This window comes from Protopterus annectens, chromosome 7.part0 (genome assembly GCF_019279795.1).
Source record: "Protopterus annectens isolate FY-2018-M chromosome 7.part0, PAN1.0, whole genome shotgun sequence".
NCBI lineage: Eukaryota > Metazoa > Chordata > Ceratodontiformes > Protopteridae > Protopterus > Protopterus annectens.
This window is the reverse complement of record NC_056739.1, coordinates 1,378,925,710-1,378,952,087: the sequence shown is the minus strand read 5'-3', so window position 1 is coordinate 1,378,952,087 and position 26,378 is coordinate 1,378,925,710.

Genomic DNA, 26,378 nt, shown 5'->3' with positions numbered 1-26,378 from the left:
AAATATGTCCATACGAGAAGGAACAGTTGCAAGAGAAAAAGGAATGGTGGTGCTGCAAGTGCAAACAGGTGTTACTACTGTGTTTAAGGTGAAACTTTGTGAAGGAATTTTGGACTGTTCTAAATGGAACAATAATGATTTCTTGACTTGTGCAAAATACTTGTGCAATAGAGACTGTACGTCCTGGTCAAATGTTTGGTGGTCAACAGATGTGAATGGATGGGAAACAAGTGGTGCAGTGATACCAGAGAAAGATAAAAGCAGGCAACAAAGAATAAAAATTGCGCATTTCCAAGGTACCGAAGTAATTACTATAACCATTGTGTCACCACAAGAAAGTGATTCAGGAGTTTATGGAATCGGAGTGTCTCTTCCAATTGGAACTGATCCTTTGGGGACCCTCCAACTTAAAGTACAAAGCCTTAAAAATGCTACAAGTAAAGCAGATTTTGCCTTCACCGAAGAAGAACAATTGTTACTCAAGACAGGATTCATACACCATAATGAATGGTTATCTTGGGTTAGATATAGTACCCGAGAGGCACATCGTAAGAACTGTGTTTCTTGTGCTGAAGGTAAACAGCAACTAGCGACAGTCCCATTGATGCGACATGAAGGTAACCTAATGTGTCTGTTAAAATTATTCTTCAACAAAACTGAAGATAAATGCAAAAATGAAACTCAGCGTTTTCCAGTCATAAGCAAAGTTGAGAAACTGCCTGCAGCGATTTCCTATACAGGTTCGTATATGTGCATTTCCAGAGATGGCACAGGGAAGAATTATGGCAATATGGGACAGAACTATTGCAATGTTACTTTGAATGGCAATGGGAATCCATTTCTGGAGAACCAAACTCACAGTTTAGCAGATGTATGGTGGTTATGTGGAGACAACAAACTCAGATCAAGGCTTACGATTCCCTGGAAGGGAACTTGTGCACTTGTAAAGTTAATTCTGCCATTCTACATTTTCCCAGTTCCAGCAAGCAGTTTTGTAAGAGAACCTGAAATAAAGCCGAAGTGGTTGAGTAGGAGAAAAAGAGAGGCACCGAAGCAATCCTTCGATAACGGTGTCTACATCGATAGCATTGGCGTACCAAGAGGCGTACCTGATGAATACAAAGCAATAAACCAAATAGCAGCTGGTTTTACATCCATCTTTGTCTGGATTCAACCTAATAAGAATGTTGACTGGATCAACTACATTTACTATAACCAGCAGCATTTTGTGAACTATACCAAAGATGCATTGAAAGGAATTGCTGAACAACTGGAGGCCACTTCGCAGGTGGCATGGCAGAATCAAATTGCGTTGGATATGCTCCTGGCTAAAGAAGGAGGACTTTGCAGGATGTTTGGGACTTTCTGTTGTACGTACATTCCAAACAACACTGCGCCTGATGGAAGTATTACTCGAGCTTTGAAAGGTTTGGAGATGTTATCCGAAGAATTGGCAGAGAACTCTGGGGTAAGTAATCCCTTTACAGACTTTCTACAAGCGTGGTTTGGAAAATGGAGTCATCTCATCAGCAGTTTCCTGGTGTCCTTTGGAGTCACTGTGGCTATCGTGGTGGTATGTGGTTGCTGTTGTATACCCTGTATCAGAGGTCTTCTACAAAGACTGGTTGATACTGCTGTTACGAAGATGATGTACCAGCAATTGCAACAGACTGGTGAAAGTGAATACATTGAAATGTGACTTTTTGCAAATGTTTTTGAAGTTTAAAAGTTTGTCTTGCCAATGAAGTAATGTATAGAAAGAAAAACTTAGTTTTTACCATATATTGCTGAAATAAAAAGACAACTAAAAAGTGTTTTCGGGGGGAAATGTTAAGAGAAAAAGTTTTAAAAACATACTGTTATTTGTCTTTTTCCTCTTCTTGCAAAGTGAACATGTTATTTGTTGGGATATGCCTATCAAAGATGGGCCTCATCTGTGAACAAAATGCAGCAGTGCTTATGAACCTGAATAATAACTGTTTTCTGCTTTTCAGAATAAAGAGACTTGGTTGTAGCTTAGTGAAGCCTGGGATAAGGATGCACGGCCGAGTAAGAGTTAATTTACTGAAGCAGGCTGTGTGTCCTGGAATATTTGAGCTACCATTGTTGAACTGAACATTCTGTACTTCTTGAACATTCTGCACTAACTGTTGGTTTGAAGTGATTTTTGATAAACATGTTTACCACAGGTGTTTTCCATAGCCAACTGTCAATGGTCAGAAATGTAACAAAAAGTTGTTTTGCTTGCAGTATAAAAGTTGATGTCAGTAAACAAGTTGACCAGAGGAGGAGATCATCTTGGCCAACATGATGTGTAATCTAGTTAGCTGCTAATAAAGAAATTTTTATCACCTGAGACAGATGTGACTCGTCTGAATTTTTCTTCTGACACCTACTTATTCAGTCCTGCTGATGTCATTCCCTATATCAGCACCTTTGGCCAGTTCTCAGCCCAGTACACTCTGTAGCACGTGCGGTAACTGCGTAACACTATGGTACAAATAACTAATTAGGTAGGGGTTCTACTCTAACATCTGGCAAGTGTGTGTACATGTGTCTGTAGGACAAAGTATTTTTGATAAGGTTAACACCCACTGTACTACTTTATCAGTCCTGTTGATGTCATTCCCTTTATAGGTTCACAAGTGTGTAGTAGGCTAATGGCCCAGGAGCTCTTACAAGCCTAGCACATAGAAGGGCTCTGCCATTGTGCCACCCAATGTTACTTCCCAGTACCTGTATCAAGTATAGCCACTGCAGTGATCCTTGGGTTGAACTGTCTATTACCCATCCACTCCTCAAGATGTCTCTGGAACAGGGTCAGCTAGGTGCTCTGCATGACATGTATGGGAAGTGTATTCCAAGGCATGTGCAGTTTCTTGGTGAGGGACCTGTCCCACCAGCATGTTGTGGTGATTGTGGAACTGAGGTAGAGGTCTCTGCAGTGTGTGGTGTGGATGGATTTATATGTAGCATTTCTAAAACAGCTGGGTCAGACATAGCTTTGTAAGTCAAGCACAGATAGCTATTAATTAGGTGATATGACACAAAGAATAGCCTGGGTCTTCTGACTCTGTCTGTATAGGATGTGTGTTTAATGCCTAGGAACCCCTTTGTGAGGTGCTTCTGTGGTCTCTCCAGCTGTAGCAGGTGTCTAGTGAGGTACATGGCAAATGGGTCATAATACTTGAGGAGTGGTCTAATGAGGGAATAGTAGACATAGATCGCTACCTCTGTCTTCCTGGATGCAAAACCCTTTGTAATGCAATGTGCCATATAGAAAGACTTCCTTACCACAGTGGCAGTGTGGTGCTTGAAGGAGAAGTTGCTGTCAACCTGTGTCCCCAAATCTCTTATAATGCATACAGTGTTCATTGGGCTCCCATTGATGTGGTGCTTACTGGGAACTGAGTGTTTTACCAAAGGGGATGATGATGCATTCTGTGGTGTTAAGCTTCTGGCCATGGTTTCCACACCACTCATTGGTCTCAGTAAGGTCTTTCTATAGGATGTCTGCATCACTTGTGGAGTTCATGATAGCTCCCAGCTTGCAGTCCTCTGTGAACTTGGTCAGCCAGAGTTCCTCTGTGTTGGGCTGGACTCCTGAGAAGTAGATGCTGGACAGGACACTATCCAGTACTGATCCCTGTGGGACTCCACTCATGTCTGCTTGCCGGTCTGACGTGGAGTTTGCTACTGTCACACTGTGTGTTCTGTGAACCAGTTTGCAAACCACCCACTGATATAGGAGTTGATACCTAGTTTGTTGGGTTTATCAAAAATTCCTGATTGAGGAATTGTATCAGAAGCCTTGGCCAGATTGAGGTAGGCTGTATGCAGTGCCTTACTGTCATATACAGCCCTGATGACTCACTCAAAGACGTCAACCAGGTTGAGCAGGCATGATCTACCATTCACAAAGCCAAACAGTGTGGGGTCCAGTGTTAGGAGATCACCCATATCTTGGTCAATCAGGTCCTTGATGATGCAGTCCATACCTGTACATAGTAGACTTGTCAGGCTAAGGGCCCAATAATCCCCAGGGTCTGTAGATGCTACCCCTTTATGGAGAGGGATGACTGTAGCAGTGTCCATTTTGGAGGGACAAAGCCTGAGGTGAAGCTGTGACTGACCAGGGCACACAGATGTGGTGTCAGGTCTCTTTGTATGTCATGTAGAACACAGCCATGGATATGTTGGGGTCTCATGGAAGCTGTATTCTTGCCTGTGGACAATGCAGGTCTAACCTGGCCTGCAGTAATGCTGGGTGCCTGGCATTCATCTGCCATTGTGATTGTCCCCTTGGGGAGGAGAGAGGGGTAAAGCTGGGACTGAATGTGCTGGCAAGACTGTGGCCAATATCTGTTGTCTCAGGATAGGAATTAGCATTGTGCAGTAACTCACAGCACATGTGGTTATTGCTGTAGAGGTTGCTGATATAACTATCAAAGGCTTTTGTGATTGTTGTCAGTGTCTTCTGCAGTTCTGCCTTCATAGCTGCCTGTAGGTGATTCCATGAGGGATCCCAAGTTGTGTTTGAAGCTAATAAGGGGGTTCACCAGTCTTGGGACACCACCTTTTTCTGCAACAGTGTCCTCCTTCTGTTGTACACTTTCATAATGGCAGGGGACCATCACATTGGCTTCCAGTGTTTGGAGGACTGTGTATGGGTTCTGTTGGATATGGCTAGTACCATGCATCCATGTACATGTTTGTGCAGTGCACATGTGTATGCTTTGACAGTCATGCAGCTATTTCCCATTGGCATGGGTGCAGTGAAGTCATCCACCCCTATTTTTGTGACTGCAAAGTCAGCTTTGGAGAGGTTTTGCAAGGTGGTTACCTTTGTGGGGAGTGTGGGTAAGATGTTGAGCTCCATGTTGATTACATCATGTTTGGATCTGACCAGGTAGGGATTGACAACTGTAGTCGAGCAATAGTCCCATATGTAAGTAATCAACACAGTTGCATCCTCTACTGGGGGGGTCAGTATGAAATGGTTCAGGGCATTGGAACTGATGAATTCAAGGAAGCGTTGGGCCAGTGTACTGGTGCTTGACTACTTTACCCAGGTGATGGAGGGGTAGTTGAAGTCTCCTACTCTGTCAGTGTAGGGTTGGGGCTTCACAGATGTCAGGGTGTTGGGGAGTGTGCATTGACAGTCTAGGGACATAGATGGGGACCGACAGCAAGCTATGGTGTGGATTGCACTATTACCCAAAGTCAGTTGTACCGGAAGTACCTCCGACACATTATGCTGGGATACTAGTCTGGAGGTGTGCATATCCATTCTGAATATGGAGACAACATCACCTGTGGAGGTGTGGTCCATGTTTGGGGACTGACAGCTGTGGAATGCGTCATAGCCTGTTAGTGCAGAGCTGCTGTCTGCTGCTATGAATCACTTTTCCGTTACAGCACAAATGTCAGTGTCCTCCACTCTGAGGAGTGCTTTGAGTGACTGCATCTTGACAGTTAGATGTCTACTGTTGAGCAGCATGACCCTCAGACTGCATACATGTCTAGCTGTTATGATGTTAATTTGATTTGGAACACTGCCTAATAAGGCACTATAGGGGTGGCAAGACACTTACCCTGTACCTGGAAACCCAGGGCTGACAGATTTAGGACATCTCTGGCAAGGCATTGAGGTCTGCCAATCATTTTATCCTAAGCAGAGAGATACTGGATCCCCCGAGAATGACATACAACATGTAAGCCAATGCTACAGTCAATTATCTGTTGATAGTACTGCAGCATCATTCTGGGTGATGGCAATATAATGCTCAGGGCTACTGTCACACCTGCCTGGATCACATAATCTGAGAGTTCAACCATGTCTCTTGCCATGTAGTCTAGGGAGGTGTGTCTCAGGTCATTCACACCCACATGGGTGATGACAGAGTGATACTAGTAGTTGTGGAGTGGCCTGACTGGGTGTGTTATGTGTTGGATGCTGGCATGTGATAGACAGTTGGCTGTTTCCTCCTTCATAATCAACTTAGTCTGTGGGACATCTGTGTGCTGCACTACTGAGTCACCCATGATTACTGTATTGTGCAATGTGTTTAGCCTTAGGAGCTTAGGTTGAGGGGTACACTGTGTAGGTGACATATGTGTCTTTTGGCATGTGCTATGTCATGGTGTCTGAGTGGGCGTCTGTCTTGCTGGTCTGTGCTGTTTGTGTAAATGTCCATTGAGTGCCTCTGCGAAGGTGGGTGTGTGGTTTTTCAGTGTATGTCAGGGCTGTCATAGTGGGTGTTGTGGTGAGTTATATGTTCCACATGGTGTGGTGCAGGTGTTGATCTTATCCTCTTGACCAGCTAGTCCAGTCTTTGCTGGAGAGTGCATATTTCCACATTTGGTGATATAGGTGTAACTCTCACTGGTCTGAGTGTTTGGAGTTTAGATGAGAGGGTTGTCTGTGTACATGAGGCAGTTGCAGCAGTGCCTTAGAATGGACAAGTGCACCAGGTTAATGGGTGAAAGCACAGAAAACTGCACTTACAATCATGCCAGGTGGGGTGGTCATAACTAGTAAGTGCTGGGGCTAATTCCATGATGAACGAGTACTGCTGATGGCTCCCAGGTGTGATACACTTATTGATACAATAACCTGTTGAAGTGCAAAGCTATAATGCTATTTGAAGTCCATGACAGAAAGAACTAGTAAGATGTAAGGGAGAAACTGAAGGCAGAATTCCTGCCACCTGTAATACTTTACCTCAGCTGTGTAGTTATCAGCACCTTTGGCCAGTTGTAAGTCAAGTAAGCTCTGTAGCACGTGCAGTAACTGTGTAACACTACAGTACAAATAACTGGATAAGCAGGGGTTCTAATCTTAATACTGACAAGTCTGTGTGTGGGTTATACTATTTTTGACTTGTGTACCACCCTTTACACTTCCCCTACCATACTTTACTGCTGCTGTTGCTGTCATTCACCTTAGAAGTACCTTTGGACAACTTGAAATTGTGTAAGCTTCATGGCATGTCTGCTAACAGTGTAATACCATAATACAAATAACTAGATAGGCAGGAGTTCTAATCTTAATACCGGCAAGTGTGTGTGTGTGTGTGTGTGTGTGTGTGTGTGTGTGTGTGTGTGTGTGTGTGTGTGTGTGTATGTGTGCGCGTGTGTTTGTGTGTATATATGTGTGGACAAGGTGAAATTGTGTAAGCTTAATGGCATGTCTGCTAACTGCGTAATACCATAATACAAATAACTAGAAAGGCAAGCATTGTAATCTCAATACTGGCAACTGTTTGTGTGTGTTGAGTTGTGTACCACCATTGTCATCCTAATTTAGTAGTCATGTTGATGTCATTCACCTTACAAGTACCTTTGAACAAGGTGAAATTGTGTAAGCTCCGTGGCATGTCTGATAACTGTGTAACACTATAGTAGACATAAATAGATAGGAGTTCTAATCTCAATATTGGTGTGTATGGATCATATATTGTGTGGCTGATACAGTTTTTATGTGTGTACCATACATGGCAGGTGACCACCTCCTGATGCCATTACTTTATATAGTGTGGTAATGGCAACTGCCTCACGTGCTGCATGTGAAACTATTGTACAGGCCATACGAGTCCTCTGTATAGATGTGTCTGGAACATCTAGATATTTGGAACCTAGTAGCACTCTGTCTGCCTTAACAATGCCCATGTATGTGATATTGTTGCTAAATAGGCCACAGTGCATGTACTGCCACATATGGCAGCATCAGGTATCATACCTGACTGAAACAGCATACTGATACAACATCTGCTACCCTCTCACTTGTCCAGGCTTGTAGGTGCAATACGTGAGTCCAGATGCTTGGTTTTACAAGTGAATTGCTCATGTTATGGGTCACATTAAAGGTTGGGAAAGGTGACATATAGTGGTCTCAATTAGTATATATCAGAAACAAATGGCATCTTAACAGGTGTGTGTAGACATTCTATATCCACTGTATAGCAGTAATGTTTCACACATGTCCTTACCTTAGTCACTTTGTCCAACACATTTTGCTGGTGTCTGTCCAGACGTCTTGCACTGACAGGTTGTGAGGTATGCTACAGGAATGTTACATTCTCTTCAAATAGACCCCTGTGGTAACCACTGTGATACAATACAAGTAACCCCACCAAAAGTGAACATGTACATAAAGCAATATGGCTATTAGTCATAGTTGTGTGCATGGTAACATGCATGGCCTCCACATGCCTGGAGAATTGCCAAAGCACAACTGAACAATTCCATACTCACCAGCTTCAGGCTGCTATTCCATATGCAGCCCAGAGTGACCTATGTAGTTGTGGGAGAGAGGTATTTTCAGCAGACTCACATGTGCCCTTGGTAAAGGATGGATGCAGCATGTCTGCACAATTACAGTACAACACCCAATACTATAATTGTGCAGCATGTCTGCACAATTACAGTACAACACCCAATACTACACAACTTTCTGTCCTTCACCATAGATTTGCACTTCTGTGTATTAGAAATCCCCATCCACAACTGCAGTCTGACCTGGCACATGCATGTAGATACTGTACAGATACAAGTATGTCTCATACAGTAGTCTATTAATCCCCACTGGGACCTTACCTGCACGCTCCTTGTTCATTGTTTGGGTGCCACTCACCTCCAGCAAGTGGGGCTTTGTACCCTGGTGTTGTACTGTGATGGGTGGCCCAAGCTTGGCAAGGAGCTCCTCATTTGGTGTCAGTGGGGGCTGCATGGCTGGGCCCCCACCTGTGGTTGTGGGGTCCCTGGTCACGGCAGCAGCCCTTTGCCAGGCATGGCATATGGGGTTGGTGGCATGATGCCGCACTTGCTCATATGTACGTGCATGCAGGCCCATCTCATTTACCCTGTGGACAAGGTCATCCCACAGGGTGGTCCTCTCCCGCAGATGTTGCTGTCTTCAGCCCAACAGTACTGTGTGGTTCTGTAGTATGGTTTCCATTATCAGGTTGCATTCCACTGGTGAACAGGTTTCCTGCCAGTGATGTGACATTGCACCTGGTAGACACTAACAAGGAAACACATCACAGGACCCCATACATTTGACAACAGTATATCCAATACCTGCACATGTATCTTGAATACCTTGAATACCAGTAGTCAACACTCACAACCATACCAGTAGCCGCCACTCACAAGCACACCATACCCCTGTAATCTATCAGCACAGTATCATCTTGCATTGCACTTCTGGTCCTGATGAGTCATATTGCTCACAGTGAGAGCAAGTTGATTGCATATTCCAATCATTCCTTATTCAGGTCTGTGTAAATGGATGACATTAGCTATCTTCCATGCAGATGGTGTGTGTATGGTGCTGCGGCTTGGTGTGACTACAGTGTGTAATGCAGCTGGGAGCACATGCCTGAGTTCATGTAGGATGCAGACAGGGATGATATGACATCCCATGGATACTTACATTTGTTTTCTTTCAGTAGGCAATATGTACCTGCTCACTGGTGATGAGGGGAGGGGTGTGGGCACAGTACATATCCACCTATAGTGATGCTGAGCTAGGGGGTGATGTTTACCCTAGCCCTATCTGCAGCAGGTTGCCTGTAGCTATGTTGTGTGTGTATGTGATCTGATTGGCCACCATTACAAGTTGGTTTGGTTTGTTGCCTCTTAGACTGCAGACATATGGGAAGGTGGCCTTGTGATTGTCCTTGGTGGATGTCTCCAATTTGTACTCATAGTTGGCCTTACAGTAATCTACCTGTGACCTTATATGCTTGTTCAGACAATGGCTGACTTGATGCCAGGTTGCTTCCTGCCCCTACTTTGCCCTGTAAAGCCACTATAGGGACTAAGTCTGTGGTTTGTGTAATGCTGCTGTCCAGCAAAGGGGATTACTCTACTTTGGTGGAGGCAGGTATGACAAGAAAGGTATTGCTGAGTCCATACAGCCATGTATGTGTTCATTCAGTTGTTTGTAGTGGGCATGGCCACAAAGTCATAACACAGTTGGACACCTCTCCAATTTAGTAATGATAACCATGCTTATTGTACTAACCGTGGTTGTATCAGGGCAATGCAACAACCAGTAGCTGTAGAAATGTCACTCTTTTGGGTGCACAGTAACTAAGATTATACAGGTGTACAACACGTACAGCTTTTTTAACTGACATTTTGCATCACATGTCTGTTTTCATGAGGTGGACACATACACCTACTCATACTGACATGTGCATATGTAATACCTCACATACATGTCTGTTCTTTATCAATATTTTCACACTGTATTCACACTCTTGCTGTGCAGTCATCCCTCTCAACCTGTTACAGCAGGACATCTGTAGGATTCCATGCATACATGGGTGCAATGGAACAAAATCAGTGACAGTGTCTCAATATTGCTGTAACATACTTGAGTCATTCAATAATACAGTAGCCTTTGCACTGACAAGCATCCCCTGGAGGATGTCCAACAGTCATATGGTAGAAGGAGAGGAGAAAGGCTAGGAGGGTGGTATTGAGGGTAAGAATTGTTAATGTTGGCAGTATGACTGGTATAGGGACCAAGCTAGCTGATATGATGGCCAGGGGATGGTTGATATATTGTGTGTGTGCAATAGATCAGATGGAAGGGGGTTATGGCTAGGTGTATGGTAGGCAGGTCACAATTGTGCTATCATGGTGTGGACTGGAGGAGGAAGGGGGTAGGGCTTCTGCTGAAGGAACAGTATAACAAGAGTGTTTTTGGAGGATGACATAAGTGTCTGATAGAGTGACGTTTCTGAAGCTGTAAGCTGATGGTGTAATGATGACTGTTGTTAGTGCATATGCTATGCAAGTTGGTTGTGCAATGGATGAGAAAGTAAAATGTGACATCAGTTGGATGATGTGGTGATGACTGTACCCAAGTGTGACAGACAGGTCATTGCAGCAGATGTCAATGGGCATGTTGATGAAGGGAACAGAGGGGATGGGGAATTGATGGGTATGTATGGTGTTAAAAGGAATGGAGATGTTGAGATGCTAGTGGATTTTGGATAAAGGATGGACATGGCTGTGGTGAATACATACTATAACAAGAGGGAGAAGCATAGGGTGACATACAAGAGTGGAGTAAGATGCACACAGGTGGAATATATCCAGTATAGGAGGGCCATTTTGAAGGAGATTGGAGACTGTAAAGTGGTGATGGGGAAGTGTATTTAGGCAGCAGAGAATGTTGGTATGTAAGATGATGTTGGTGATCGAGAAGAGGAGGAGTGTGGGAGCAGCACCAAGGATCAAATGGTGTGAATTGGAAAAGGATGATTGTGAGGCGGAGTTCAGGGAAGAGTTGAGACAGGCACTGGGTGGCAGAGACAATCTAACAAATATCTGGTTAAGTACAGTAGAGCTGATAAGGACGACAGCTAGAAGGGTGCTTGGGGGTGACATGTGGATGGAGGAAGCAGTACAAGGACACCTGTTAGTGGACTGAGGAACTACTAGACAGTATACAGAGACAGAGGTTGGGGAAGAAGGAGTGGGATTGTAAGAGGGATGAGGAAAGTAGGCAGGAGTATGAGGAGATGATGTGTATGGCAAACAGAGAGGTGGCAAAGGCTAAGGATGGGCATATTAAGAGTTCTATGACAGGTTGGACATTAAGGAGGGATGAAAGGAATTGTACTGATTAGCTAGACAGATGCACTGAGCTAGGAAAGATGTGCAGCAGATAAGAGTGATAAAGGATGATGAGGCATATGTACTCACAAGCAAGGAGAGTGCGTTGAGCACATGGACAGTGTACTTTGACAGGCTGATGAATGAAGAGAATGAGACAGAGAAGGTTGGATGATGTGGGTATGGTGAATCAGGAATTGCAATGGCTTTAACAAGGAGGATGTAATGATAGCTATGAAGAGGATGAATACTGGCAAGCCTGTTGGTCCATATTACACACCTGTGGAAGCATGGGGTTGTTTAGGGGAAATGGTAGTGGTGTGTTAGCCAGACTGTTTACTGATATCTTGGGAAGTGTGAGGCTGCATGAGGAGTAGAGAGAAAGTGCTTGGGTATGGTGTTAAGAATGAGGTTGATTTGCAGAGCTGTGATAAGTACAGCGGGATAACATTGACCAGTCACAGCATGAAGTTATGGGTAAGAGTAGTGGACACTACGTTACACAGGGAGGTGAGGAGTACTAGTCAGCAGTATGGTTTCATGTGTGGAAAGGGCACTACTGATGTGATGTTTGCTCTGAGACTGTTGCTGGTGGAATACAGAGAAGGTCATGAGTTGCTGTGCATATGACAGGGTGCCTAGACAGAAGTTGTGGTATTGTATGATGAAGTCATGAGTGGAAGGGATATATGTAAGAGTGGTACAGGATATGTACATGGGTGGTGTAACAGCATTGAGGTCTGCATTGGGATTGACAGATGTGTTTAAGGTGGAGGTGGGATGACAGGGATCAGCTGTGAGCCCTTTCTGATTTTCAATGGTGATGGACAGGTTGACAGACAAGATTATAAGGGAGTCCCCATTGACTGTGTTGTTTGCAGATGACATTGTGATCTGTATTGAGATTAGGGAACAGCTTTTGGAGACCCTGGAGAGGTGGATATATGCTCTAGAGAGGAGAAGAATGAAGGTCAGCAGCACTAGGACAGAATATCTGTGTGTGAATGAGAGGGAGGATAGCAGAATGTTGAGGATGCATGGAGTACAATTGCCAAAGGTGGATGTGTTCAAATGATTGGGATCAACATTTCAGAGTAATGAGGACTATGGAGGACAGGTGAAGAAGAGAGTACAGGCAGGATGGAGAGGGTGGAGAAGAGTGTCAGGAGTGATTTGTGACAGACAAGTACTAGTAAATGTGATATATAAGGTCTACAAGAGGGTAGTGAGACCACCTATGTTATAAGGGTTGGAGACAGTGGCATTGACAAAAAGGCAGGAGTCAGAGCTGCACATGGCAGAGTTACAGATGTTATGATTTGCACTGAGTGTGACATAAGTGCACAGGTTTAGCAATGTGTATATGACAGGCTCAGGCCATGTTGGATGGATATGAGACAAAGCTGGAGAGGCAGTATTACATCAGTTTGGACATGTGCTGAGAAGGGGTGCTGAATATATTGGGAAAAAGATGGTAAGGATTAAGCTGCCAGGTAAGAGGAAGCGAGGAAGGCCTCAGATAAGGTTTCTGGATGTGGTGAGAGAGGACATGCAAGTGGTTAGTGTGAGAGAGCAAGATTCAGAGGACAGGCCGAAATGGCAACAGATGATCCACTGTGGCAATCCCGAATGGGAAAAGCCAGAGGACAATGATGGAGGATGTTATAATGTCAGTCTTCACAGCTCTATGGGTAAATGACTACAAATATGAGGCACACATATTGACAGTGTGCAGAACACCGGACAGGTGAATGGTATGAGCTCAGTATATAACATGCAGTTCAACACACACACATCTGCAGCAGTGCTTTACTATGCAAATACCATGTATAGGTGTCTCACATTTCTGAGACAAACAACTACATCCTAGTTGTATTCACAAGTAAGTTATGGATATGTACAACATCCCAGTAGCTGGCTTAGAATTGTCAAAATCAGTATTGTTCAACACACACTCCAGTATTAGTCATGTGTGAGCCATCCTTTCCTGGGGCTTTACCTATGATCTATGTCACTGCAGACAGACCCAGGTGCTATGGCCATAGGTTCTGATCAGCAATATATTAGTACAGCAAGCTTTGTTGAGACATATATGTTAAACTTCCTCTTTTCCATTCTAGTATATCCCCTACTGCAGTCCATTACGTTTACTTGTTCAACATACCTGTCTTTGTATTTTTCCAAATGTAGGTGGTTATATGCTGTTATTTGTTTTCTTTTCCTCAGTTTCTCCCTCTCCCTCTCCTACACATGTAGGGTGTACATCTGTTTTGCATAGGCAGCAGCTTGCCTTTTATAGGTAATGCTCATGAGCAGCTGATGGCCTGTGCACCAATTATTGTCTCCCACTTGCTAATTGCATACAGAACATCTGTGTTGTTATTCCTATAGATAATGGCTTGGTAACACACTGCTAACTGCTATAATTGTTACTTCATGTGGGTGTAGCCCTTTACCTTGCCTGTGAGGGGGACTTCATGGAGTTGTGTGAACAACAGCATCACAGAGGGCATGTCATGTTACTCACTATACACGTACTTTGGAAACTCACACTATGAGCTCTGTGCCTCCTGTGATGACTACATAATACTGTACTACCACTAACTAGATGAGTAGGAATTTCAAACACAACACTGGCAATTGTGATTGTGCATGTCTGTGTCTGTGAATAGTATTCTATGTGTGTTGGATGAACACAATACCCTCTGTGTGTGTGTAAATTACAAATCTGAGGTGTGTTCCACCCACTATACTTGCCATAGTTCACTGTACCAGAGATGCTGATGTCAGCCACCATACACTTACCTGTATACACCCCTCAGCCCTATAAGCTACATAGCACATGCAAAAACTGATACAGACCTGTCAATTGTGTACATCTCTACCCTGAATATGACGCACTCAATGTGTTACCACACTGCCATACCCCTTGTAGTGTGCACAGACACATCCTGCTGATAGACAGACACCTAGAAGACAGAATACATTATGGAGACCACATGCAGTCATCATTAATAACAATACTGCATCATGGCTGACAGCTACACACTCTGACGTGTAACCATTAAACATGCTGGCTGTCAACACTACACAGCATTACAATGCTAAACTGTACTAAGTTCTAAGTTCACCCTGTGCATCAGAACAATATTAGCATGTCCCTGCATCGATGGTATGGATGACAGGGATGTGGCACAGGTATCATCATATACACAGGGTGTGGTGTGGGTTTGCCAGAGGCCCAGGCTGGGCCATTTGGTTGACATCATGTGTGTGTGTTTGGGGGTTGTATGTGAGACTGGCCATGCAGAGGTGGTGTGTGTAAGTCTGGAGGTTACCTTGCTGTAATGGTGATGTGTGTGTGTGTGGATGCACACAGTCATGCCATGTGGCTGCCCTACACAGTGGCATATTGGACAGCTGTGGACCATACATGGCAGGGTGTACAGTTCACCGTCTCTGGCCACAGACATGGGAACTGTGCCTGCCAGGGGACCCATGGGCACCACCAGGCCCACGACCAGATGCACTACTACTCCCCGATGGTGACTGGCATCTGCTGGATCTACATCCCTGTTGGGACTGACCAGGACCACATGCCCATGGCCTGCTGCATCGTGGTGTGGACAGCGACCCCTCTGCAGTTGTACTGCTGGTACTGCCACTACAGGAGCAAGAAGTTGCACGACCATGTGGACTCTCAGCTGTTTGTGGTGCTGTCCCACGTCCATGTGGCCGATGGCCAACTCCCACCACATGCTCTATCACAGACATTCCATGTTCAAGGATTGACATGCCATGGTTGAGGATTCCCACCATCTCACCCAACTGTCTATCCATGACATCAGCATAATAATGGTGGGCATCAGCAAGATCATGGAGGTTGTCACTCACAGCAGGAAGAGTAGCATTCACAGCCCTGAGAAGCTGCCTGGTGTTATGTTCACTATGTGCCTGTCTGTGCCTCCATGATGGTCTGAAACATGTGTCTGGTGACACTTGCTGTAGCACTTGTGACAGGGGCATGTCAGGCAGCAGGCTCCCTTCGAGCACCCTGCCCGTCTGCCTGTGTGGGACCTCACCTGTTCTCTGGCTATGGCTGGTGTCTACAGACACACTTGCCATAGTCATAACACTTGCCTGTCCCATGCCACTACTCACCAACTATCCATCTATGGTCACTGGTGATTTGGTATATGTGGGCATTGTGTCTGCGTGCAGGGATGGGGTGGACAAGAGTGGGATGACAACCAATGGCACAGATTCAGCCCCTGACAACCCAGCCTGTGCCTCACTATGGCTATCATCATTGTCAAAGTCTGCAGAGATATTGACATCAGTTCCCAAGTGGGTGGGACCCTGACCCCCATTGCCACCTGTGAGGGGAAGACAATAAATGTAAATTAATACCTGGACATTATGGTTAGTTGCCACGCACACAGACATGCACACAGACACTTAGAGGTGAGTTGGCACAAAGCTGTTACACAGACCTCACTTTACCCAAAACGTGACAGGAATGACACATCATGCATTGCAGCCATTCTCAATCCTTGTTACTAATAATATACATGTCTGGGATGCATGAGTACTGTTAGTAGGTGACGTCCATTCACCTAACACACACTGCACCCATGTACACATAATTGCTATTCACCTGTATAGCACAGTGGCAATTACTGTAGACCATACTTCACAACTGTACAAATCATTGAAGAATGTGTAGATGTCTGGCACATATGTTTGCTCTGTCCCTCACAATCCCTATGTGTTTGTCTGACACATAATTGGGATCATATGAAGATTGATGTCACTAATTAATGACATACATTCGATTTGCACACATCACCAGCAGTGAATGTATGTTCAGACAAATCCTGTTACACCAACAACCTTCTAAGCTTAACATGGATATGATAAGTGTACACAGCCCTGTTAATATGGCAGGCTCTTGTATCATATAAAATGAGACCACAATACTGCATTCAAAAACATTACCCACCTTAAATGTGACATATGACCTGTGCAATCCAATCGTGAACATATTGTTTGGTTTTATAAGATAATTGTTCATGTTATGGTCACATTATAGGTTGGAAAAGGTGTGGAATGTAATATTGTGGTCTCTCATTGTATATATCAGAAACACTTGGCATCTTAACAGGGGTGTGTACACTGTGGTATCCACTGTATAGGATTAATGTTTCAGATATGTCCCTACCATAGCCCATTTGTCCCCCCAGTTTGTTGGTCTAAGTCCACATGTCTTGCACTGACAGGTTGTGAGGTATGCTGCAGGGATGTTACATTACCCCTCCGATAGGCCCTCATGGTGACCACTGTGATCCACTGCATTTAACACCACCACAAGTTAACATGGACATCAATATGGCTAGGTGTGTATTGGCAAAGCACAAAAAACAATTATATACTCACCAGCTACAGGCTGCTGTCCCAGTAGACCAGAGGAAGCTAAATGCATGTGGGAGAAAAGTACTGTCAACATGTTGGCTTGGTACAGGGGGGGTAGCAGCATTTCTGCACATTAACAATACAACTCCCAATAGTACAAAATATGCTCCCCATCACCATAGATGTGCACTTATGTGCATTACCAAACCCCGTCCACAACTATCTTATCTAACATATGCAGCAGATACTCTACAGATGCAGGTTATGTATGCTAAACTACTCTAGTAATGTGCACTAGGGCCTCACCTGCATGCTCCTCGTCCAGTGTGTCAGGGGCACCCACATTCACGATGCTGGCTTCATGGAGATGTTCTGCTCTTGGGGGGGTGCCCCAAGGTTGGCAAGGAGCTGTTCTGCTGTAAGTGGGGGCTGCATGAGTAGGCCCCCACCTGTGGCTGTTGCTTCCCTGGCATTATGTAGGAGGTCATTTTTATGATGCCGCACCTGCTCATATATTCTTGTGTGCAGGCCAACATCTTTTACCCTGTGGACTAGGTCATTCCACAGGGTGGTCCACTCCAGAAGATGTTCCTGGCTGCATCCAGACATCATGTTGTAGTGCTGTGTTAGGAATTCTATAATTTCAGTGGTTTCTGCTGCGCTGTACAGGGATTCTGGATATGATGCATCCTGCCTGGAAGACAAACAGTGAAAAACATCATAGCACCTTATACAGTTGTCAACAATATGGACATGAATTGCACATCAACAGTGGATATTTCTTGCCAACACTCAACTGCACCATACCCCTGTAATCTATCAGCACAATATTAGCTTGCATTTCACTCCTGGCCCTGATGTGTCATATTCCCCCCAATGATGGACAGTTAATTGCATAATCCTCTATTCCCCATTCATTTCTGTGTAGAGGGATGACAGTGGCCATCTTCTATGTGGATGGTGTGTATATGTTGCCAAGGCTGTGTTTGAATACAGTGTGTGATGGCACTGTGAGCACTTGCCTGAGTTCATGTAGGATGCAGACAGGGATATTATCAGGCCCCATAGAGAGTTGCTGTTGTCCTTCAGTAGGCAATATGTACCTGTTCACCACTGATGAGGGGAGGGGTGCGGTTGATGTGCATATTCCCCTATAGGGATGGGGGGACAGGGGGGTGATTTTCACACCTAACCTGTTTGATGCAGGTTGCCTATATCCATGGCATGTGTGTATGAGGTGTGATTTAACACCAGTACATGGTGAATTGTGTTGTTGCCTCTGGGACTGACAACATATGTGGAGACACCCTTGTGACTGGCTTTGGCAGTGTGTATATGTGTGATTTGTACTCATAGTTAGCCTTACATGGAGTCACCATTGACCTTACATGCTTGTTCAGATAGAGGTGGACATTCTTCCAAGTTGTTGTCTGCATCTATGTGGCCCTGTACAACAATATAGGAATCTATTATGTGGTTTGTGTATTGCAACTGTTAACCAAAGGGGATTACTCTACCTTGGTGGAAGTGGCTTTTACAGGTCAGGTATTGCTGCAGTCCATACAGTTACTGTGGATATATAAGTGTACACACCCCTGTTACAATGCCTGGTCTTTGTGCTATTGTAACTTGACATCAGAATAACTCATTACAAAACAATTCCCACCTTTAATGTGACCTATAGCCTGTACAATTCCATTGAAAACAACATCTGTTGTGGGAAAACATATGCAAATTGAAATCAGTACAATAAGCTGTTTGCATGAGTGTGCACACCCTTACACAGATACTTTGTTGAAGCACCTTTTGAGATAATGACAACATTCAGTCATCTTAGGTCAGAGTCTATCATCATGGCACATCTTTACTTGGTAATAGTTGCCCAGTCTTCCTTCCAACAGCACTACAAATATGTCAATTACTGAGGGCATATCTTGTACACAGACCTATTCAGGGAACCCACAAATTGTCTATTAGGTATAGGTCTGGCTGCCACATTCCCAAACTGTAATTTCCATCTGGTAAATCCATTCTTTTGCCGATTTGGATGTATGCTTGAGGTCATAATCATGTTGATAGGCAAAATCCCTCTTCATCTTCACCTTTTTAGTAGATGGCTGAAGGTTTGGGGACAAAACCGGTTGGTATATGCAACTGTTCATTGTTCCTTCAATCTTGAGTGGAGGTCCAGTTCCAGCTTTTGAAAAGCAACACCACATCATGATACTGCCACCACCATGTTTAACCAGGGGGATGGAGTTCTTTTGGTGATGCAAAGTGTTTTGTTGGGCCAAACATACTTCTTGGAATTGTGGGCTAAAAGTTCAACCTTGGTGTCATCAGACTATGACACATTGTCCAACATGCTTTTTGGAGATTTGATGTACTGCTTGGCAATGTTTGTCCAGCCCTGGACATTTTTCTGTGTAAAACAAGGCTTTCATCTAGCAAGCCTACCCCATAGGGCAGACATATGGGGAATACAGAAGATTGTTGTCACATGTGGTGCACACCCAGTACCTGGCAGGCATTCCTGCAGCTTGTTCACTGTTGCTGTCAGTCCCTGTCAGCTTCCATGGGCAGTTGTTGTCATGTCATCCATTTTGGATGGACGTCCAGGTGTTTACAGTGTCACTGTTGTCCCATATCTTCTCCACTGTCTGATGACTGTCTGCACTGTATTCCATGGTATATCCAATATTGGGGACACTTTCTACTCTTCTCCTCACTGATACCTTTCCACAATGAGTTCCCTTCAATGTTTTCTAAGTTCTCTGCCAAACATGCCTTTTGCTGTAGCAGGCAACTGGGTAAATGTCAAATGTATCCTACTAGGATAGTTGAACATTATTTGGGGTTAATCAGAGTCTTGTTAATTGATGGCATATGTAACCAAAAAGAGAATAATGTGATTATTGCAAGAGGTGCATCAACCAAGTAGTGGTTTATGTGTGTGCATATGTATGCGACCAGTTCATAGTAGATTTCTTATGTTTTATATTTTCTCTCCTAACAGATTTGTTTGTTTGTCAATAGAATTATACAGGTTATGGGTCATATTCAAGGTGGGAAATGTTTTGACAACATTTTCTATGGTCTCACTTTTGTATAGTACACAAACCTGCCATTTCAACAGGGGTGTGTACACTCTTGATATCCACTGTATCAGATAGCTGTTTGTGGTAGGCATGGACAGAGAGGCATAACACAGTTGCCCCCTTCTCCAATTACAACCTGATAATCATGGCTCTTCTACTACCCATGTCATTGTCATGGCAATACACCAACCAGTACCTGTAAACATTTATGCCTGTTGTATGCACTGAAACTGATATTACACACAAGTAGAACATGCACAACTTATTTACGTACATAGATAAGTAAGTTGATTGCACAGTAGGCTTTGCTATCACAGTGCTAACCTGGAGGATTTCACACATTCATATCTAGGCTATTATGTTACGGTGTCATTAACAGGCTTGACAATGGTTTGCCCAACATAACACAAGTCTATGTGCAAGTGACTACAGATATCAGGCACACATGTGCTTAGAGGAATGTACAGTTGAATGGTATGAGCTCACTATATCACAAGTATTTCAACATACACTTCTGCAACCGTACTTTACTCTGCACATGCTCTGCATAGCTGTCTTATATTTACAAGACAAAACGTGTATCATAGTTATATGCACAGGTAACATATGGATATGTACAACATCTCAGTAGCTGGCCTAGTCACTACAGACAGAGCCACATGCTATGGCCATCAGTGCTGTTCAGCAGTACATCAGTACAGCAAGTCTTGTTGAGACATGCGTTCAAACCCCTATTTTTCATTATTACAGACCACCTACTGCATTCAGTTACATGCTTACTTGTTTCACATACCTTTTTGTCTGGATTTTTCACAGATATATCCTGTTTTTTTTCTCACACTACTTCAGCTTTGCACTGACTATGACAGAGGAGGTTTGAATAGATGGAAGCTTGCCTTTTGTAGGCAATGCTCATGACCATGTGAAGGCTTGAGCACCAATTGGTGTTCCCCAGTTGCTGATTGCATGTAGAACAGCTGTGTAGTTATTCCAATAGCCAAAGTCATGGCAACACACTCCTATAACTGAGTACTCCATGTGAGCCTTGGCCCTTTCCCTTACATGTGAGGAAGACATCCTGGAGGTGTGTGAGATAATACCTCATAGAACAAGACCTGTGGAAACAAGCCAACTAAATGGAGAAGATTCCAGACTTAGGGGCAGAATGTGAGTATTGCTGTTATATGTTTTGAATACTGCTTATTTAACAGGGTTTGTCAGAACATGGTACCTCTGCATGGGTTTCAGTCTGACAAATTCTGCGTTTGCATAGCTCTCAACTATAGGGCTATCCACATAATGGCCAGAGGTTTGCCTTTTATGTTTGGTCTGTTCCCCAGACAGGTGTCATCCTTGGCAAAGCATACTCTGGTGATTGCAATAAGTAAACACTAACATCCATTTGTGTTTCAGACTTTATATCCCTCAAAAAAAGATATGTTACAACAAACCCTGTAACACCAACAATTTTCTCAGTGTATAACAGCAATATTTAAAGTATGGCCATGTTTTTGGGCCTCTGTCCCAAATTTATGTCAGGCTTTGTACAAATGCCATACAGTAGGAGGTTGATAAGTAGGGTCTACCATTATTTTGTTCTGTCATTCCTGCTGAGGGTAAGGGTGGACAACATGTGGGATTCTGTACATTCAAGAGGTTGGTGTATGGAGAATGCTCTTATATACCCTTGTAACATATTTTATGTGGGAGAGAGTGACAAGTGTTTTAAAACTAGGCTGTTAGAACATGTGAGGCATATTACTGATGAGAATGAAGACAGTTCTATAGCTGTACATTTTAATAATTCTCACCATGGGGATAGTAGTCATGAAAAAACATTTGTTATGTACAGAATCAGTTTAAAGTCTTACATGTGATACTTTATCCCCTAGGGGGTTAAATGTGTAGTATAATTGGAGGCTGTGTATATACATGTAATTAAGCATAGTGGGTTACAAGGTACTGCTTTGGAAACAGTCTGTTTCTCAGTTTGATCAAACAGTCATAAAAGAAAAATTGTTATGTACAGAATCAATGTATGTTTTTAAATATGATACTTTATCACCCCTTTATCTAGGGGGTTGAATGAGGAGTGTAATTGGATGCTGTGTATTTAAATGTACTTAAGTGTTAATTGCTTCCTCTAATTAAGGAAAGAATTTCTTGTAATGTGTTACTCCTTGAAGGCTTTGGCAAATACATCAGAGTAAAATGAACTTGTGTGAATTACTGGCTGTTTGTATTTTTGTTTATCTCCACTCAATATAGTTGTTTTGCTAAGAGGTCATTGTACATGTCTGGCCATTGTGTATGGGCTATCATGATTTTGTAGCAGCGTACTGTTGACTCATTATTTGGACTGGGGGTGGGCAGATGTGAGTGTCATGGGTCCGTTTGTATCCACATGTGCATGCTGCCCCAGTTATGGGTGGTCTATCAGCAGCATATGTTTGTATGGGCATTTAGAGATATGTATGCCTATATATTATATATATATATATATATATATATATATATATATATATAGAGAGAGAGAGAGAGACATCAGTATTTCTTGGTAATATATCTATATATTTTTATACATATATATGTATCTCCACACATATCTATTTCTCTGTATATATATATATATATATATATATATATATATATATAAATATTTTTTCATGTATATATTTGTAGATAACAATAATTCCTGATTGCACAGTGTCTTTCCTATTGTAAACTGACTATACCGCATGATATGTTGTAAAAACATCCTAACATCTCACATCTAAGATGGCCTAGTGGTAAATTGCTATGACTATGGTCTAAAGCATCCTGGGAGCAAGACTGTGCATGGATGATTATTTTGTTACTGGCCAGAAGAAGGGCTGCTGGATACAGAGTGATTAAAACACTTTTAATGAGTTGTAAGCGGGTTTGCGTGGTGCTAAGCAACGCTAAAACATGGTTAAACTGATAGGCACTTAAACTGTTTAGGCTTCTCTTACCGACGCTTATCAGTGAGCAAATATGCTTAGCAGAGCTAGCTACTGGTTATCATTCACATTTAAGCAATGTGTAAACCTGCTAATCATAGCAGAGTCTTACCTCTGGATACGTACCCAGGGAGTGGCACACTGCAACTGTGGTCCCACTTCACAAAGGCGGTGCCTCCACCGACCCTGGAAATTACCGGCCCATTAGCTTGACAAGCCTTATCTGCAAAGCCATGGAGAGGATCATAATGGACCTCATAAATAAAGACATAGGGAATTTGCAGACTTTGGATCCAACCCAGTTTGGCTTTGTCAAAGGCAGATCATGCCTTTTAAACTTGGTTGACTTCTTCGAAACAGTCACCAAAGCCATTGACGAGGGAAAGGCAGTCCATACAGCCTACCTCGATCTGGCTAAGGCCTTCGATACAATACCCCACTCAGGTATCATTGAAAAACTCATCAGCTTAAATGTTAACCCATACATCACAAGATGGGTTGCAAACTGGCTGAGTGACAGAACCCACAGGGTCAGAGTTGCTGGCGCCATGTCAGACTCAAAACCTGTCACAAGTGGTGTCCCACAGGGCTCAGTCCTGGCCCACTCTTGTTTGGCATCTACTTTTCCAAAGTACAAGCAAACACAGGAGGGTTATAGCTGACAAAGTTTGCAGATGACTGCAAACTGGGCCATAGTAGAAAACACATCTGACACAGATATCCTTCAGTACGGTCTCACAGAAATGGATAACTGGTGCCAGAGCCACGGCCTGAAGTTAAATGCCAAAAAATGCATTGTCATACCCTTTGGGAAAAACAAGGTTACCCCTAGCTACCAAATAGGTGGCAATCCACTGAGCACAGAAGAAGTTATCAGGGACCTGGGGACCCAGGTTGATAGTAGTCTGTCATTCGACACCCATGTAGCTAAAGTAGTTAGGAAGACCTTCTACATTGCCCACCTTATCATGAAGGATTCTCATCTAGATCAAGGGAGGTCATAGTCTCCCTTTACTCATCACTCATCAGACCAATGATTGAGTACAATGCCCCATTCGGGATGTATCTGACCCGACACTTGCAGCAGCTGGAGAGGCCACAAAAGTTCCTCACCAAAAGGATAAAGGGTCTCAAAAATCTGTCCTATGCTGCCCGACTGAAAGAACTCCAGCTCTATTCAGTCGCCACCGCTTGCTCAGAGGTGACCTTTGCCTAACATACAAGGCCATGTCAAACCCAGATTTGATGAATATGCTTCACCTCAAAAATCTAGATCCATCAGAGCCACAAGGGCGGGAGACTTAAACCTCGACACGGCTATTAATAGGACGTGCTGGAGGGATAGATTCATCACCCAAAGACTCCCTATGCTGTGGAACAAAATCCCGGTACATGTGAGGCAGAGCACCTCGCTGGCCTTGTTCAAGAGAAATCTTGACCAATGGATGGGAGATCGCAGATATACCCCAGGGATTACCTCAGTGTCACTGCTCGACAGAGGCACAGCAAAATAATGGGTATAGTTCCCCATACTAAAGGGGTGGCGTAAGCCACAAAACGATGGGCTAGGCTTGTAAATGCCCTCGGGCAGATAGCCTAGTATGAACCTATGAACCTATGAACCTATAGCTCAGCCCTGGTAACCATTGCTCACATTCCAGTCTCATAAAATAGCAGAGTAATGACATCATGTGATAAGTTTATTTAATTTCCTGTACATAACATGCTTTTATGTACTGTCATTACAGTAGTAAGGGGTGTGACTATACTGTACAGGATACTTGGGTATACATGGGAAGTATCACATTTTTTTTATACATGAGTAGTATCACATGTTATATGCACTCACACTTGCATGTTACACCAGCTACAGCACACTGGTTGAAGAATATGATTCCACACATTGTATTATGAAATTAGTACTTTTGACACTGCTTTTTCATGTAAAATTAGATTGCTTATTGTAGTACTCCAACCATGCACCTCTACATGAAGAGCTGGGATTCTGAGTACTACACTATCTTGTTGGATATTAATATGATATTATTATATTAACTGTAGAGTACTATGTTTTTTGGCCATGTCATTAAGGAATGTCAAGTAGTAATGGCATACATTTCAGTTTCAGACTTCTAAAATTCAAGACATGCATCCTAATACATAACATGTTTGCTGTCCACTTTCTGTCTGTCCTCTGTGCAGATGTCATGTATTGCTAAGGCCATACAACTATGTAGGTGCCCAAATAGTTTTGTGCTGTGGGCCTGGACACTGCTGCTAGCTCCAACAAATGAGATGTCCTTCATGTGGGCCTTGGTCCTTTTCCTTGCCTGTGTGAGGGACATTACAGAGGTGGTGGGCTACAGATTCACAGACAGTAGGTGGGAATACTTCACAGGACAGGAAGTTTGAAGAAAGCACAAAAATGGGGGACATATCCCTAGAACTGTGAACAGATTCTATGTCATCATCAGTGCTGTTATACACATGGTGGGTTGATAGATTGACAGGATTTGTGTGGACATGCATTTAGTTAGTGACTTCACATCTGACAGTGATATGTCTCTGGCATACCTCTCCACTGGCATGCTGTCCACAGACTGGCCACATGTTTGCCTGTTATGTTTTGTCTGTTCCCCAGACAGTTGTTGTCCTTGGAAAATCAGTCAGGGACTCTAGGGAATGCAGTCAGTAAATACTAAAATCCATTGGTATTACTGACTTCATATTCCTCATAAAGGATATGTTACAACAAACCCAGTAACATCAGCAACTGTCTAAATTTCTGAGAGCAATATGTCCAGTCTACGCCCATGTTTGTGCCTCTGTCCCCAAATGATGTCAGGCTTTGTCCAGATGTCATGCACTATGAGGCTCAGATGTATTTAGTATCATTATTCCTTGCCTTCATTCCTCCTACCATCCCAGTGATGTAGTAGACCCATAGACATTTTACAGAGAAGAGGCCATAGATATCAGTCCTGAGCCTGTACATTCTGAGGTGAATTGTACATATGAGAGGTTTGTGTATGTCTGGCCATTGTTGACAGACTGTCAGGATTGTGTACACATGCCATGTGTATACGTTATTTGGGCTGTGTATGGAGGGAGGTAGATGTAAGTGTTATGGCTCCTTTTTTATCTGACTGTGCATGCTGCTCCAATGTCTGCTGGTCTATTGGCTGTATGCCTTTGTAGGAGCAGACTGAGAAGTGTTCTGTACCATGGTTAGGATTCAGACTACACTGAGAAT